Raw genomic sequence first — 13320 nt, 5'->3', positions numbered from 1 at the left:
AAACTAGCTTCTAGGGTTTACAGAAATAGGTAAATGATGCAGAAATCCACTTCCAGACCCACTTGGTGTGTGCTTGGGCTGAGCATTGAGCTTTACACGTGTAGAGGTCTTCCTTGGAGTTAAATACCAGCTTTGGTGCCAGTTTGGGCGTTTAACTCCAACTTTTATGCCAGTTTTGGCGTTTTGACGCCAGAAAAGGGTAGAGAGCTGGTGTTTTGACGCAATTTTACGTCATCAAAACTCGCATAAAGTATAAACTATTATATATTGCTGGAAAGCCTTGGATGTCTACTTTCTAACAAAATTAAGAGAGCGGCATTTGGAGTTCCGTAACTCCAGAAAATTCACTTCGAGTGCAGGGAGGTCAGAATCCAACAACATCTGCAGTCCTTTGTTAGCCTCTGAATCAGATTTTTGCTCAAGTCCCTCAATTTCAACCAGAAAATACCTAAAATTACAGAAAAACACAAAAACTCATAGTAAAGTTTAGAAATGTGAATTTTGCTTAAAAACTAATAAAAATATACTAAAAACTAACTAAATCATACTAAAAACTATATAAAAACAATGCCAAAAAGCGTATAAATTATCCGCTCATCACAACACCAAACTTAAATTGTTGCTTATCCCCAAGCAACTGAAAACAAAATAGGATAAAAAGAAGAGAATATACAATGAATTCCATAGTATCAATGAAACTTAGTTCTGAACAGTTTTGGCATCTCACTTTTTCCTTTGAAATTCAAAATGATTGGCATCTATAGGAACTTAGAATTTTAGATAGTGTTATTGATTCTCCTAGTTCAGTACATTGATTCTTGAACACAGCTACTTTATGAGTCTTGGCCGTGACCCTAAGCACTTTGTTTTCCAGTATTACCACCGGATACATAAATGCCACAGACATATAACTGGGTGAACCTTTTCAGATTGTGACTCAGCTTTGCTAAAGTCCTCAGTTAGAGGTGTCCAGAGTTCTTAAGCACACTCTTTTGCTTTGGATCACGACTTTAACCACTCAGTCTCAAGCTTTTCACTTGGGCCTGCATGCCACAAGCACATGGTTAGGGACAGCTTGATTTAGCCGCTTAGGCCTGGATTTTATTTTCTTGGGCCCTCCTATCCATTAATGCTCAAAGCCTTGGATCCTTTTTACCCTTGCCTTTTGGTTTAAAGGGCTATTGGCTTTTTCTGCTTTCTTTTTTTTCTTTTTCTTTTCTCTCTTTTTTTTCCATATATATTAATTTTTTTTCACTGCTTTTTCTTGCTTCAAGAATCAATTTCATGATTTTTCAGATTATCAATAACATTTCTCTTTGTTCATCATTCTTTCAAGAGCCAACATTTTTAACATTCATAAACAACAAGATAAAAAATATGCACTGTTCAAGCATTCATTCAAAAAAGAAAAAGTATTGCCACCACATCAAAATAATTAAACTAATTTCAAGATAAAATTTGAAATCCAAGTACTTCTTGTTCTTTTGTAAATAGGCACATTTTTCATTTAAGAGAGGTGAAGGATTCATGGAGTTATTCATAGCTTTAAGACATAGACACTAGACACTAATGATCATGTAATGAAGACACAAAACATAGTTAAACCTGAAGCTCAAAATCGAAAATAGAAAAATAAATAGACAAGGAGATTAAGGAATGAGTCCACCTTAGTGAGGGTGGCGTCTTCCCCTTGAAAATCCTATGGAGTGCTTGAGCTCCTCAATGTCTCTTCCTTGCCTTTGTTGCTCCATTCTTAGTGCTTTTGGTGCTCCTATCCTTAGTTGCTCCCAATAGTTGTGTGGAAGAAAATGTATCCCTTGAGGCATCTCAGGGATTTCTTGATGAGGGAATTCCTCATGCTCTTGTTGAGCTCCATGAGTGGGCTCTCTTGTTGTGCAGTCAAATGCTCTATTACTGAGCTATGGACCCTTGAGATGAATGACTCGGAGGTGGAAGCTTTTGCCTTTGCTTTCCTCTTTCTAGAGGTTTCTCCAGCCTTAGGTGCCATAAATAGTTATGGAAAAACAAAAAGCAATGCTTTTACCACACCAAACTTAAAAGGTTTGCTCGTCCTCGAGCAGAAGAAGAAAGAAAGAAGGGGAAGAAGAAGAAAATAGAGGAGATGGAGGGTGGTATGTGGTTCGTAAGGGTTGGATTTGGGCGGGAAAGGTGTTTGAATTTAAAAGTGAGGTAGGTAGGGTTTTTGGGAAAGAGTGTTGTGGGAAGGTAGGTGGGGATCCTGTAGGGTCCACAGATCATGAGGGGTCAAGAAATTCTCATCCCTGCTCCAATTGGGCGTTTAAAATGCCTTAGAGTGCAATTCTGGCGTTTAAACGCCAGTTTGCTGCCCTGTTCTGGCATTTAAACGCCAGCTTTCCTTCCTGTTCTGGCATCTGAACACCAGTTTTTTGCCCTATTTTGGCGTTTAAATGCCAGTCTGGTGCCCTATTTTGGCATTTAAACGCCCAGAAAGGTGCCAGATTGGGCGTTTAAATGCCCATTTTGCTACTCTTACTCGCGTTTAAACGCCAGTAAGTCCTTCCTCCAGGGTGTGCTGTTTTCAATGCTGTTTTTTATTTTTTCTTTATTTTTGTAATTGTCTTTGTGACCTCACATGATCATCAACCTAAAAGAAAACAAAATAATATAGATAAAATTAAAATAAAATTGGGTTGCCTCCTAATAAGCACTTCTTTAATGTCAATAGCTTGACAGTGAGCTCTCATGGAGCCTCACAGATGATTAGAGTATGGTTGAGATCTCTCAACACCAAACTTAGAGTTTGGCTGTGGCCTCCCAACACCAAACTTAGAGTTTGAATGTGGGGGCTCTGTTTGACTCTGTATTGGAAGATTCTCTTCATGCTTACTCTCTATGGTTACAGATGGAGAACCTTGAGTCTTTACTACAAGGCATTCTTCATTCATATGAAGGATTAACTCTCCTCTGTCAACATCAATCACAGCTCTTGTTGTGGCTAGGAAGGGTCTTCTAAGGATGATGAATTCATCCTCATCCCTCTCAGTGTCTAGGATTATGAAATCAGCAGGGAAGTAAAGGCCTTCAACCTTTACTAGCACGTCCTCTACTAGTCCATAATCCTTTTTCATGGATTTATCTGCCATCTCCAATGAGAATTTGGCAGCCTGTACCTCATAGATTCCCAGTCTCTCCATTACAGAGAGGGGCATCATGTTTATCCCTGACCCCAGGTCACACAGAGCTTTTTCAAAGGTCATGGTGCCTATGGTACAGGGTATTTAGAATTTACCAGGATCCTGTTTCTTTTGAGGTAAATTTTGCTGAACCAATGTATTCAGTTCATTGGTGAGCAAGGGAGGCTCTTCCTTCCAAGTTTTATTACCAAATAGCTTGGCATTCAGCTTCATGATTGCTCCTAAATATTGGACAATTTGCCCTTCAACAATGTCTTCATCCTCTTTAGAAGATGAATAGTCATCAGAGCTCATGAATGGTAAAAGGAGGTCCAAGGGAATCTCTATGGTCTCTGTATGAGCCTCAGATTCCCTTGGTTCCGCAGTAGGGTATTCCGTACTGACCATTGGACGTCCCCTGAGGTCTTCCTCAATTGGATTCACGTCCTCCTCCTTCTCTAAGGTTTCGGCCATGTTGATTATATCAATGGCCTTGCACTCTCCTTTGGGATTCTCTTCTGTATTGCTTGGGAGAGTGCTAGGAGGAGTTTCAATAACCCTTTTACTCAGTTGGCCCACTTGTGCTTCCAAAGTTCTAATGGAGGATCTTGTTTCAGTCATGAAACTAAGAGTGGCCTTAGATAGATCAGAGACTATGTTTGCTAAGCTAGAAGGATTCTGCTCAGAATGCTCTGTCTATTGCTGAGATGATGGTGGGAAAGGTTTGCTATTGCTAAACCTGTTTCTTCCACCATTGTTATTATTGAAGCCTTGCTTCTGTTGATCCTTTCATGAAAAATTTGGATGATTTTTCCATGAAGGATTATAGGTGTTGCCAAAGGCTTCACCCATGTAGTTCATCTCTGCCATTGCAGGGTTCTCGTGATCATAAGCTTCTCTTCGGAAGATGCTTCTTTAGTATTATTGGATGCATTTTGCAATCCATTCAGACTCTGAGAGATCATATTGACTTGTTGGGTCAATATCTTGTTCTAAGCCAATATGGCATTCAGAGCATCAATTTCAAGAACTTGTCTCTTTTGAGGCGTCCCATTACTCACAGGATTTCTCTCAGAGGTATACATGAACTGGTTATTTACAACCATTTCAATAAGTTCCTGAGCTTCTGCAGGTGTTTTCTTTAGGTGAATGGATCCACTTGCAGAGTGGTCCAGTTACATCTTGGAAAATTCAGACAGACCATCATAGAATATATCTAATGTTGTCCATTATGAAAGTATGTCAGAAGGATACTTTTTGGTCAGTTGCTTGTATCTTTCCCAAGCTTCATAGAGGGATTCACCTTCTTTCTGTCTGAAGGTTTGAATATCCACTCTAAGCTTGCTCAGCTTTTAAGGAGGAAAGAACTTGGCTAAGAAAGCCGTGACCAGCTTATCCCAAGAGTTCAGGCTATCTCTGGGTTGTGAGTCTAACCATGTTCTAGCTTTGTCTCTTACAGCAAAAGGGAAAAGTATAAGCTTGTAGACTTCAGGATCAACTCCATTGGTCTTAACAGTATCGCAGATCTATAAAAATTTAGTTAAAAACTGATAAGGGTCTTTTGATGGAAGTCCATAAAACTTGTAGTTCTGTTGCAATAGAGAAACTAATTGAGGCTTTAGCTCAAAATTGTTTGCTCCTATGGCAGGGATTGAGATGCTTCTTCCATAGAAGTTGGAAGTTGGTGTAGTAAAATCACCAAGCATCTTCCTTGCATTGTTGTTTGGTTCGGCCATAATTGTTTCTTTTGCTGCTTCCTTTTCAAAAATTTCAGTGAGGTCCTCTTCAGAGTTTTGTGCTTTAGCTACTCTTAGCTTCCTCTTCAGAGTCCTTTCAGGTTCAGGATCAGCTTTAACAAGTATGCCTTTATCTTTGTTCCTGCTCATATGAAAGAGAAGAAAACAAAGAAAATATGAAATCCTCTATGTCACAGTATAGAGATTCCTTAAGGTGTCAGAGGAAAACAAGAATGGAAGGATGCGGTAGGTAAGGAAGAATTCGAGCACACAAAGAGAGATGGAGTTCAAATTGACAATGGAGGAGGAATATTAGTGTTTAAATAGAAAAAGATAAGAGAGGGGGGAGAATTTTTGAAAAAAAAAAGAATAAAATTTAAAATAAATTTTAAATTGGCCGTGGTTTTGAAAAAGATAAGAAATAGTAAAACAAGCAAAAAGTCAATTAGTTAGTTGAAAAAGATTTGAAAATCAATTTTGAAAAGATAAGAAGTTAGAAAAGATTTTGAAATTGATTTTGAAAAAGATATAATTTGAAAAAGATATGTTTGAAAAGATATGATTGAAATTTATTTTGAAAAAGATTTGAAAAGAAAATTAAAAAGATTTGATTTTTTTTTTGAAAAAGATATGTATGAAATGATACGATTTTGAAAAAGATATGATTGAAAATATTTGATTTGAAAAATATTTGATTTTGAAAAAAATATGAGGATTTGAAAAAGATTTGATTTGAAAACAAAATTCCTCTCCTTGTGTCATCCTAGCGTTAAACGCCTAGGAGCTGCATATTTTGGGCGTTTAACGCCCAATTGCTGCATGATTTGGGCGTTTAAACGCCCAGCCAGGCACCCTGGCTGGCGTTTAAATGCCAGTTTTCCTTATTCACTGGGTGTTTTGAACGCCCAACTTTTTCTCTGTAATTCCTCTGCTTTATGTTCTTGGATCTTCATTTTGCTAAATTCTTTATTCAAGGAGGTATGTTTTCAATTTCGAAAAACAACAAAATGAGTCGAAACATATAATTCTTGGATCAAAACACAAGATATATGCAAGAACATTATGAACGTCAAGATGAACACCAAGAACAATCTTGAAGATCAAGATGAACATCAAGAACTAAATTTTCTTAATGAAAGAAAACATGGAGGACACCAAACTTAGAACTTTCTCATGTTTGGGCCATATGAATGCATATGTAGAACATCATGCAGTGCAAATAAAAAAATCATGAAGATCAAACAAGGCAATTCATCAAGAACGACTTGAAGATCATCAAGAACACAATGCATGTGTTTTGAAAATTGCAAGACAATTAAAATCATGCAATTGACACCAAACTTAAAATTTGGCCCTAGATTCAAACAAGAACCATGAAATATTTTTGAGTTTTTATGATTTTATGAATTTTTTTGGATTTTTCAAAAATTATTTTGAAAAGAACGAAAAAGAAGAAAAATTTTGAAAGATTTTTGAAAACTTTTTGAAAACAAAATAAAAAGAAAATTACCTAATCTAAGTTACAAGATGAACCGTTAATTGTCCAAACTCGAACAATCCCCGGCAACGGTGCAAAAAACTTGGTGCATGAAATTGAGATACACAATGGCACCAACAACTTGGTACGCACAATTGTAATCTCAACTCTTTTTCACAACTTTGCATAACTAACCAGCAAGTACACTGGGTCGTCCAAGTAATAAACCTTACGTGAGTAAGGGTCGATCCCACGGAGATTGTCGGCTTGAAGCAAGCTATGGTCACCTTGTAAATCTCAGTCAGGCGGATTCAAATGGTTATGGAGTTTTAATAATTAAAAAAATAAATAAAACATAAAGTAAAGATAGAGATACTTATGTAATTCATTGGTGAGAATTTCAGATAAGTGCATAGAGATGCTTCGTTCCTGTTGGATCTTTGCTTTCCTATTGCCTTCATCCAATCCTTCATACTCCTTTCCATGGCAAGCTGTATGTTGGGCATCACCGTTGTCAAAGGCTACTTCCCGTCCTATCAGAGAAAATGGTCCAAATGCGCTGTCACCGCACGGCTAATCACTTATCGGTTCTCGATCATGCTGGAATAGAATCCAGTGATCCTTTTGCGTCTGTCACTACGCCCAACACTCGCGAGTTTGAAGCTCGTCATAGTCATCCCTTCCCAGATCCTACTCGGAATACCACAGACAAGGTTTAGACTTTCCGGATCTCAGGAATGGCCACCAATAATTCTAGATTATACCACGAAGACTCCGATCTTTCGGAATGGAGGCTTAGAGATATACGCTCGATCTAAGGTAGAACGGGAGTGGTTGTCGGGCAGGCGTTCATAGGTTAAGAATAGTGATGAGTGTCACGGATCATCACATTCATCATGTTGAAGTGCAAGCGAATATCTTAGAATAGGAATAAGCATGAATTGAATGGAAAACAGTAGTACTTTGCATTAATACTCGAGGAACAGTAGAGCTCCACACCTTAATCTATGGTGTGTTGAAACTCCACCGTTGAAAATACATAAGAACAAGGTTTGGAGGTCTAGGCATGGCCGAATGGTTAGCCTCCCCAAATATGAAAATATATCATCCAGAATGTCTCTATGATCCGAAGATGAAAATACAATAGTAAAAGGTCCTATTTATAATGAAACTAACTACTAGGGTTTACAGAAATAGGTAAATGATTCAGAAATCCACTTTTGGGCCCACTTGGTGTGTGCTTGGGCTGAGCATTGAGCTTTACACGTGTAGAGGTCTTCCTTGGAGTTAAACACCAGCTTTGGTGCCAGTTTGGGCATTTAACTCCAACTTTTATGCCAGTTCTGACGTTTTGACGCCATTTTACGTCGTCAAAACTCGTGCAAAGTATGGATTATTATATATTGCTGGAAAGTCCTGGATGTCTACTTTCCAACGCAATTAGGAGCGTGCCATTTGGAGTTATGTAGCTCCAGAAAATTCACTTCGAGTGCAGGGAGGTCAGAATCCAACAATATCTGCAGTCCTTTGTCAGCCTCTGAATCAGATTTTTGCTCAGGTCCCTCAATTTCAGTCAGAAAATACCTGAAATCACAGAAAACACAAAAACTCATAGTAAAGTCTAGAAATATGAATTTTGCTTAAAAACTAATAAAAATATACTAAAAACTAATAAATCATACTAAAAACTATATAAAAATAATGCCAAAAAGCGTATAAATTATCCGCTCATCAATGTTACTTTGAGTCTTTTGCAATTTTGTTTATTTTAGGTAGCATTCGACTGGATTTGATGGAGTTTCTGCAGCTCAAGAATCAAAAGAGATGGCAGCGAACAACGACGCGTACGCGTGACTGACGCGTACGCGTGATTTGGAGATTTCCATGGTGATGTGTGCGCGTGACTGACGCATATGCATGATTTGAAGAATTACGCAGCGACGCGTGCGCATGACCGATGCGTTCGCGTGACTTGCGAAAAAGACCATCGACGCGTATGCGTGACATGCGCCATGTGCAGAAAACGCAGAAACCGTTGGGGGTTGATTTCTGGGCCCCATTTTAGCACCCAAGTTAGGCACAGATCCAGTGAAGCCAAGTAGTCCCCATGTTGCAAGACGCGGAGTAGTTAGTTAATTCTGATTTAAATTCAAATTTGATTTTAAAATAGGAAAATATATTATTTTAATTTTAAAAAATTAGATTTTAAATTAATTAGGATTAGTTATAAATAGGAGAGATTTCTCTTCTAAAGAGGGGGGTTCCATTAGGAGATTCCATAAGGGGGATTCCATTAGGGAATTCTATACAAATTTACATTCCACATTCCATGAGCAACTAATCCTCCACTGTAAAGGTTAGGAGCTCTGTCTATTTGTAAGGATTGATTTTATTGCTTTTTCTATTTTAATTTATGCATGGATTTATAATTTAAAAATTGTTTTCGCTCTTTATTTTATGAATTTGGGTGGAACGAAAGTATGACCCTCTTTCTATTTGAGTTCTTATAAAACTTGGAAAAGCTCTTTACTTGAACAACAGTTTGAAAACATATTCTTTATTTTAATTATTTGGATTTAACGGGATACGTGACATATAATCCCCTTATTTTAGGATAATTAGAATTTTTGTGGCATATAAACTAGAATTTGATCATGTAGCTTCTAATTGGAATTAATTGACCAAGGAATTGGCAGTTAATGAATTTTAGAGGAGACTAGGAAGGTCTAAGGAATTAGGGTCTAGTCACATATAGTTTGTCATGAATTAAATCCAACATGATTAAAATAGTTAGTAAGCAAAGTTAATCCGGAAAAATAGATAACTCTGAAATCTTAACTGTTTCCCTAATATTTTATTTTCAACTCAATTACTTTACTATTTTAATTTCTGCACAATTATTTAATGCTCTTTGAATATCAAAACACTCTTTTCTGCTTGCCTAACTAAGCCTATCACTCAATAACTGTTGCTTAATCCATCAATCCTCGTGGGATCGACCCTTACTCACGTAAGGTATTACTTAGTACGACCTGGTGAACTTGCCGGTTAGTTTGTGGGTTATAAAATACCGCATCAGTACTTCCACCTCACTTCCAATCATGATGCAATGGATCATGATGGCTCTATCAACAGTCACTTCTGACCGATTGCTAGTAGGGATGATGGAACATTGGATGAATTCCAACCATCCTCTAGCTATGGGCTTGAGGTCAAGCCTTCTTAGTTGAATGGGCTTGCCTTGGGAATCTCTTTTCCATTGTGCTCCGTCCACACAGATGTTTGAGAGTACTTGATCCCATCTCTGATCAAAGTTGACTCTTCTAGTGTAAGGATGTGGGTCTCCTTGCATCAGAGGCAAGTTGAACGCCAACCTCATACTTTCCGGGCTGAAATCTAAGATTCTCCCTCGGATCATGGTGCTCCAATTCTTTGGATTTGGGTTCACACTAGTGCCATGGCTTTTAGTAACCCATGCATTAGCATAGAATTCTTACACCATTAAGATCCCAACATCTTGAATGGGATTGGTTAGGACTTCCCAACCTCTTCTCCGGATCTCTCTTCGGATTTTCGGATACTCATTCTTCTTGAGCCTAAAAGGGACCATAGGGATCACTTTCTTTTCTGCCACTACTTCATAGAAGTGGTTTGGTGGGCTTTGGTGATGAATCTCTCCATCTTCTAAGATTCAGAGGTGGCGGCTACTGCCTTTCCTTTCCTCTTTCTAGAGGATTCTCCAACCTTGGGTGCCATGAATGGGAATGGAAAGAAAAAAGCTAGGATTTTCCAACACCAAACTTAAAACTTTGCTCGTTCTCGAGCAAAAATAAAGTAAAGAGAAGAATGGAGTAGAAGAAGAAGAAAATAGAAGGAGATAGACAGAGAGAGAGAGAGAGAGAGAGCTTTCGGCCAAGTGGGGTTTATAAGTGTATGAGAGGTGTGTGTATGAAGGGTTGTAAAGAGGGGTATTTATAGGAGTGGGTTAGAGGTTGGGTTTGGCCATGGGTGGGTAAATGGGAGGGAAATTTCATTTTGAAGTGGGTGGGGGTTGGTGGAATTTATGATGGTTTTGGAGAAGTGATATGGATGTGATTGGGCTAGGATTTATAGGGAAGAGTGTATGGGGAAGTGTGAAAGTAAATGGGGTAGATGAAGATGCCGTGGGACCCACTGGTCCTGAGAGGATAGGAAATTCAGATTCCCTGCACTTTGCACTGGCGTTTGAACACCCAGGATCTGCTCCTTGGCTGGCGTTCAGCGCCAGTAACACTCCATCTAGAGTGTTCTGTTTTTACTGCCTTAACATTTTTTCTCTGTTCTGACTGCTGCAAATGATCATGACCTTAAAAGTAACTAAAAGAAAAACAAACTGAAAGAAAATAGAAATAATTACTTAAGGTTGGGTTGCATCCCAACAAACGCTTCTTTAACATCATTAGTTTGATGGTTAGCTCGTTACGGAGGTGAGTATGGGCTCAGAAGTTTGCCCCTTACAGTGAACTTTCTTCCTGTCTTCTCATGAATGAGGTCTACATGCTCTAGAGATAGAATACGACTCACTGTATGTGGTATGACTGGTTTCTTGGTGAAGACAACTCTCATGCTAGGTGAGAGGCCTTCAGTTGGGACTTTCTTGTCCCTCCAACCTTTAGGGACTTTCTTCCTAGTACCTTTATTCTTAGAGCTTGTTGATGGCTACCCAACACCAAACTCAGAATTGATGTTTAGGGGCTCTGTAAAGCTCTGCACAGAAAGAAAGTGTTAGAACACTAGGTGTTGCACCACTGTCTTTATCTTTTCAGAGGGAGAATTGGGATTGGACATCTTGAACAAGATATAGTCCTCTCCTAGTTGGAAAACCATTTCTCCCTTTGCCACATTAATCATGGCTTTTGTAGTAGCTAGGAAAGGTCTTCCTAGGATGATAGAATCATCTTCATCCTCTCCTATGTCCAAGACTATGAAGTTTGCAGTGATGTAGTGGTCTTCAAACTTTACCGAGACATTCTCTACTAAGCCATATGGCTTCTTAATTAAATTTTCTGCCATCTCTAGTGAGATGTTTGCAGCCTGCACCTCAAAGATTCTCAGCTTCTCTATTACAGAGAGTGGCATGAGGCTGAAGCTTGACCCTAGGTCACACAGAGCCTTCTCAAAGGTCATGGTGCCTATGGTGCAAGGAATTAGAAAGCGTCAATGATTTGGAAGCTTCTGAGGTAGCTTCTGCTGAACCAAAGTATTGAGTTCTTTGGAAAGCAATAGAGGTTCTTCCTCCAGAGGCTTTGTACTAAATAACATGGAATTCAACTTCATGAGAGCTCCTAGGTACCGAGCAACTTGCTCTTCTCTAGTGTCTTCATCCTCATCAGAGGATGAGTATTCATTAGAACTCATGCACTGCATGAGTGCATGCAAAGGAATCTCTATAGTCTTTATGTGAGCCTTGGCTTCCTTTAGTTCTTGGATAGGGATTTCTTGAGTGGGTATTGAGCACTCAGAGGGTGTGCCTTTACTGGCATTTAATGCCATCTTTGTTGGCTCTTTGGGTGTTGAACGCCCATGTTGTACACCCTTACTAGCGTTAAACACCAGTTCCTCTATCATTTTGGGTGTTGAACGCCCAGCAGGGGTATCCTGGCTGGTGTTCAATGCCAGCTTCTCTGTCTGGTTGGGCGTTGAACGCCCAGTGAGGGGTTCCTCACTGGCATTCAGCGCCAGAATTCCTGCCTGTTTGGGCGTTGAATGCCCAGCTAATGCTCCATGGCTAGCGTTCAACGCCAGCTCTACTATCAGGATGGGCATTGAACACCTAGTGAGGGCTTCCTCACTGGTGTTCAATGCCTTTCCACTTTCTCCAGATTCGGCCTCAGCCTCAGCGGTGATGGCGTTGCACTCTTCTCTTGGGTTCACCTCAGTGTTGCTTGGAAGAGTGTTAGGAGGGGTCTCAGGGATCCTCTTGCTCAACTGACCAACTTGTACCTCTAAATTTCTAATGGAGGACCTTGTTTCAGTTATGAAACTATGAGTGGTCTTAGAGAGGCTGAAAACCAGAGTGACTAAGTCAGAGAGGCTCTGCTTAGGGGTTTCCCATTTTCTGTTGAGAAGATGGGAACGGTGATCTGTTGTTGAACCTATTCTAGTTCCTTCCACCTTGATTATTGTTGAAGCCTTGCTGAGGCTTCTATTGATCCTTCCATGAAAGGTTAGGATGATTCCTCCATGAAGGGTTGTAGGTGTTTCTATAGGGTTCTCCCAAGTAATTCACATTCTCTATGGTGGGTTGATAAGGATCATAAGCATCTACATCAATAGATACTTCTTGGGTACTTCCAGCTGCTGTTTACATTCCAGTCAAATGTTGAGAAATCATATTGACTTGCTGGGTTAAGATCTTGTTCTGAGCCAATATGGTATTCATATTATCAACTTCAAGAACTCTTTTCTTCTGAAGTACCCCATTACTTACAGGGTTCCTTTCAAAAGTGTACATGAATTGGTTGTTTACAACCATCTCAACGAGTTCTCTTACTTCTACAGGTATTTTCTTCAGGTGGAGTGATCCACATGCAGAGCTGTCCAATGAGATTTTGGACATCTCAGACAGACTATCATAGAACATGCCTATGATAGACCATTCTGAGAGCATATCAGGAGGATATCTTCTGATCAGTTGCTTATATCTTTTCCAAGCTTCATAAAGGGATTCACCTTCTCTTTGTCTGAAGGCTTGAACTTCCACTCTGATTTTGTTCATTCTCCGAGGGGAAAATAATTTAGCCAGAAAAGCATTAACCAGCTTTTTCCAAGAGTCTAAGCTCTCTTTTGGTTGAGAATCCAACCATATCTTAGATCTGTCTCTTACTGCAAAAGAAAAGAGCATAAGTTTGTAGACCTAAATATTTACTCTAATGGTCTTAACAATATTACAGATCTACAAGAATTTAGCTAA

General features: G+C 39.2%; 1 non-coding gene across 1 annotated transcript; it reads left to right on the top strand.

The window, feature by feature from the left end:
• Positions 1–4394: 4394 nt before the first annotated feature.
• On the top strand, positions 4395–4498 carry LOC112793413 (small nucleolar RNA R71). Its single transcript, XR_003198105.1, has one exon. It is a non-coding gene; the product is annotated as a small nucleolar RNA R71 (small nucleolar RNA).
• The last annotated feature ends 8822 nt before the right edge of the window (positions 4499–13320 follow it).

This window comes from Arachis hypogaea, chromosome 3 (assembly GCF_003086295.3).
Source record: "Arachis hypogaea cultivar Tifrunner chromosome 3, arahy.Tifrunner.gnm2.J5K5, whole genome shotgun sequence".
Taxonomy (NCBI): domain Eukaryota; kingdom Viridiplantae; phylum Streptophyta; class Magnoliopsida; order Fabales; family Fabaceae; genus Arachis; species Arachis hypogaea.
Note: the sequence above shows the minus strand (reverse complement) of the source record. Positions and strands in the feature narration are given on the sequence as shown.